The sequence below is a fragment of the Rattus rattus genome, chromosome 2 (genome assembly GCF_011064425.1).
Source record: "Rattus rattus isolate New Zealand chromosome 2, Rrattus_CSIRO_v1, whole genome shotgun sequence".
In the NCBI taxonomy this organism is placed as follows: Eukaryota; Metazoa; Chordata; class Mammalia; order Rodentia; family Muridae; genus Rattus; species Rattus rattus.
Window position 1 is genome coordinate 126,685,069 of NC_046155.1, and position 5,150 is coordinate 126,690,218.

At 45.5% G+C, this 5,150-nt stretch overlaps 1 long non-coding RNA gene across 1 annotated transcript; it reads right to left on the minus strand.

Annotated features, from left to right (window-relative positions):
• Positions 1-1,524: 1,524 nt before the first annotated feature.
• Positions 1,525-3,115, minus strand: LOC116891968. The gene is made up of 2 exons (XR_004386882.1): positions 2,985-3,115; positions 1,525-1,745 (listed from the first exon to the last, which is right to left on the minus strand). It is a non-coding gene; the product is annotated as an uncharacterized LOC116891968 (long non-coding RNA).
• Positions 3,116-5,150: the final 2,035 nt, after the last annotated feature.

Here is a 5,150-nt window from a genome sequence, read left to right on the forward strand (position 1 = left end):
ACAGGACCATATAAATTGTTTTGAAGTTCTACAAGAGAACAAAGAAGTGTTGGTATCTGTAGACTATGGCTATGCACTGAGATGCTACAGGTTGCCCAGCAAGCAGGATTAATATGGGATTATAAACTGAGCATGGAGGCTCACATCTGTAATCACAGCACTCAGATGGCAGAGGCAGGAGGCAGCCTAGGCTATAAAGACTCTGTCTCCAGAAGAAGGAAGGAAGGAAGGAAAAATAAAGGAAGAAAAACGAGGTGGGACGAGGGAGAGACGTAGGAGAATTAGGAATAAGAATATGGTCAGCTACAAGTGAACATATCAAAATCTCCAGAATCAGTATTTTAATTATATAGCAACCTACTCAGTCTGCATGACGTTATTGTATGTAAATGATTTCAGGCCTGATCACTTAGTACTGGTTGGATGCCAACTGGGGTCCCTTCCTTTGGGGAATATTATTTCTCCCAATCTTGTCACCCATTAGTTGCCTGTAGCTCTTTGTCTAGGGATGAGGCCATTTTATCCGTTGGTATTATCCTTGCTGCGGTGTTTAGACAGCTATGTTGGTGAGTGTAGCTTCTCTAACATTTCTAGGAGACACAACCTCACAGCAAACTCCATGATCTTCTGGCCCGTACAGTCTTTCTGTCCTCTCTTCCATGAGGTCCCCAAGTATTGGGTGCAGGACACGCATTGTAGTTTGATGAGTTGGGACTAGGCACTACTTTTGTTTGTTTCTGTTGCTGTGATAAAAATACCCTAACAAAAGAAATGGGAGAAAGGGTTTCTTTTGACTCACAGTTTGAGGGTAAAGTCCATCACAGTAGGAAGTCTCTGGCAGCCAGTCAGGACGCAGAGAGCAATGGAAGCTAGGGCTCGGCAGACCTCCTCCTTTTATATAGTCTAGGACCCAAGCCAAGAGACTGGTGTTGCCCTCCTTTGGGGGAGGTTTTACCACTTAATCAAAGAACCTTCCTCAGACCTGCTTACAGGCTAACCTAATCTGAACTATCCCTCCCAGACGATGCTAGATACTGTCAAACTGAAAACCCGCAGGAGAGTCACAATCTTGGTGTTTCTCTGCCTTTTCCTTTAACGGTTTCAGAGTTTTATAAGTGAAAACACTTTATAGCTAATAATTATATATTCACTGTTGACCAGGTAAAGTGGGATGGGGAGAAGGAACACATTCCTTCTAGAAGGGTCTCCTTCTGACAGCTCCAGCCAAGTTTCAGCACCATCTAAGTCCTAAACCAGGCCACTCCGGCTCCACTGAGAATTCCTCTTATGAACGTGTTGGTTCTGGAGGCTCGTCATGAAGATTGACACTTAATCACTCAACTGTGGAGAGTTTCCCCACCCCATCCACTCCTCTGCTCTCTCATCTGGGTCTCTCACTAGCATGTCCCCTACATCCATCTCCTGTGACGGTGAGATACAGCCGTGCTCAAAGGGTGACAGTGGGGATATAAAAGAGCAAGCCATTTGGGAAGCTATAAATAATAAACTTATGCTACTCCATCATTCAGTAGAACATTTATGTGGTCTAGGAAAACACATGTATTACAATCTTACATAGATAGTGAAAGGCAAAAACATATCAACAGCATGGTATCGATTTTAGTAAACTACCAAATACAATACACAGATAAAAAAAAATGCAGATGTTCCATCAAGATATATAGGATGGTGGCTCTCTCCTTCAATAGAGTAATGGGTTTATTTTCTCTTATTGTTCATGTTCTCTGCAAAAGAAAAAATATACATTATTTCCTCCTTAAATGTTGGAGGGAAAAACGTTAAAATCTAAGCCATAATCTGTTGCCACAAGAGAAAGCAGCAATACAGGGAAAACCTAATGTAGACAGAGATGACCTTAATGAACTGGGAGAGGACAAAGCTGTCTTCCAACTGGGTTGGGAGGAAGGAATGTGGTTCAGTGAGAGGAGGGGCCATGTCCATCAGCAGGAAGTGGGTATGCACGGGGCATAAGCTGAAGAGCCAGCAGGAAGAAGGCCATGAGAAAAGTCACAGCAAATACTGAAATCCAAAGAGCTTCGGGGTCAAACCACAGTCCATGACATACGGCGAAGCTTGACAGTGATTGCCTGCTCTACAGAGAGGCTTCTCTGATTCCTGAATTCAATGTTCACCCAGAGAAATCTTTACACCCCTTGCCAGCCAGTACCTTGGATTTTAATGGCCATGTAACATTGCCCTTCCCACATACTCATCTGCCTGAGAGCTTTGGTGGCCAAGAGTCCCAGCAAATACAATAGTCAATAGCACCATTCCCCTAACCCTTCTGATCCAGGAAAAGAGGGGTGTCTCATAGAGTAGCTACTTCTACAAATTTGTGGGGTTTTTATTTCAGCCATCCATTTTCCCATTTTAAAGGGAGATGTTTGGGAAAGGTCTCATTTGCTCAGATTACCCACAGGTTACTTGTTCCAAGAAAGTGTTATATATTTCAAATACTTAGCAATGCTCAAGTTTCCACACTACATTCTGGAACATAGGAACCATAAGAAATAGCGGGGGAGGAAGGGCATGCCAGGGGGAAGGGCAGTGACGACTGTGATAGCCTATACAGATGTGACCCTTCAGGGAATTTAGTCTGGTACAAGCACACCTCACTCGCAGATTCTCAAGATTCCCTCCACATCACTTCTTGCTATGAACTACAGAGACCTCTGCTAACTCAAGGATGAACAGATTTCCTTCCCTGCCCTTGAAAAGTTGGAAGAAGATACTTTTGGACATTATGCCAGGCATGTCTACCTTATGCCTTTGGGAAATTATGTCTTTCTAAAGATGTTGCCATTGGAAAAATAACACCCTGGAACTGAGGTGCTAGGAGCCCTCCAGGCGGCCGAGTCTCCCCTGAGCTGCTGTTGGACTCTTAGGTATTAAGAGTCCTTGAAAAACCTGGATATATCCACACATCTTTGCTTTTTACTTCTGTATCTTAAAGCAAATCACACCTGCCATTCTTGGACACAAGACACAAGAAGCCACGTGACTCCAGCTGCTGTTCCAAAGGACGCCTCCTTTCCTTCAAGAAGCATCAGCCCCCGTGGGGCGTTCTCTTCATGAAGTCTTCTGGCCAGTTAGGAGCTGAGAAAAGCATCCCAGACACTGGGTGTGCCCCCACCTTCACTTTACCCCATCCAAAGGCTGTCCAAAACCAAATGCCCTCACATCTTGAGCTGTTGGAAGGGAGAGAACCTGGGAAGGCAAAGAGTTGGAGACATGATGAATGACCCGGGTTCTCATTCCGCTTCCTTCTGCATATCTACAACAAGCATGGCTTCCTCCCATCTGTACATCCCAGGATCCTCAGAGATATTGGGGTGAGGGAAGCCCTGTGCAAGTTATCATACTTTTATAGATAACTGCCCAAAGGGTGGTCTTTTCAGGTACCTTTGGAAAGGACCTACTGAAAAAAAAAATAGCTCAGAGCACGTAGGTCAGCTCTGTAACCAAAATCTGGGTCAAAGACGCTCAGACTTCAAGGTTGCTTGCGGAAGCTGTCTACATCCAGTGGTGGCAGTGACAAAAAGGGTACAAGCCTTTCTTTGGGAACCTTACTCCCACTTCAGCCAACCTAACTCCAGAAGTACTGCTAGATCTCTGCTAGATGCTCTGGTAGAATCCTTTTGAAATTGAGAATCATTTGAATGAACAAATGGAAGCCTCTCGTGCGAGTGCATCCAATACCCTTGGCTGGAGATAAGTTCCATGAGGCACTGCTCGGCCTGCTCTGTGCACTATCATCTCAGAGTCGTCTAGCACACATTAAATTATTTGACAACTCCTGGTTGTAGCTCACCTATGGAAGGACATGAGTGGTAGCTCTTGGGCAGCCGGCACACTGACAGCCTCTTCTTAGGGGTTAGAAATCACCTGAGGTGGCAAATGCTCATGAAGGACTTGCCTCCGGCTTGTTCTCTGTGGTGAACCCTAAGAGCCCAGAACTCTGGCAGAGGCCCCATCGCAGAAACGAGCCAGAGTTTGAACAATCTACATGTACACTGTAAGACAGGACCTGACTGAGAGGCCTCAGCAGCGCACACCCTACAGATTCTCCAGAATCTCACCCTTTTTCTCCCTACCACTTACCCCTGCATACTTTCTGTCACTTTTTAGGTAGAGAGGCCAAATGTTAAGGTCTCTGGGTAAGAAGCATGAGCAGTGATGCCCATGGGAAAGACATTAAGAGGGAGAGTCTCCAGGTTACATGGTTGTGAGAAAAGCAGACACTTTTCTCATCCCTGGGTCTCATCTAGGTCAAAAGCCAAATTGCCCAGTAAGAACTTTACTCTTTAAGCCCTTGCATGCACAACTCCTTTCTCTTCTTGCTGACAAACACATTCTACCCCTGTAGACAATCACTCAAGGAGTCCTGGGATCCCACAGGTCACTACTTTTCAAACAGAGGGCTCATTGGGCTTTTCTGAAATTGAGTGCAGCTGAGAGTCCTTCCAATCCCAGCTTGCAGAGGGTAAAACTGAGGCCCTTTGACACTCAAGAACTAAAGGACTCCCCTACCTGGCCCACCCACTTCCACCTTTCCCAAGACAAGAAGTCTTTTCTGGACATTTCTGAAGGCATGGCACTGCTCAAGTTAGGGGAAGTGGCCTCAAATTGTTGTCTTGAGAACACTGTTGTTCTATCAACTGAGCTGTGTTCCATAGCTCCTAGCACCCTGGAATTGCCAGACTCTGATTGGACCAGACACTACTGGTCCACTGTAGCTAATACATTATGGAGAGGTTGGGAATCCCTTTCTTCTCTCCTCCTGCCTGATACCCCCGCCCCTTTCTGGGTTTTCTGGGCTGCCTGGGACACATCCAAGAGATGGATTTTCTCAGTCTTTACAAATTAAGTGATAAACACACCCACATCTCAGGCTCAGGACCACCACAGTCTCCAGAGCTCTCTCATATGGCCACCGTCATCTACAGATGTACTCAGGTCAGGCTAGGGAAAATAAAGAAAACCAAACATGATTTAAAAAAAAAAATACCGGACATTTTCCATCAGCTACAAATGCCCCCAGTGTCCTACTGGGGAGACATGATGAGTATTAGGGAAAATATATACAAGAAGTCAAACAATGTGTAACAAGGGGCAGCTTAGGGAGGGAC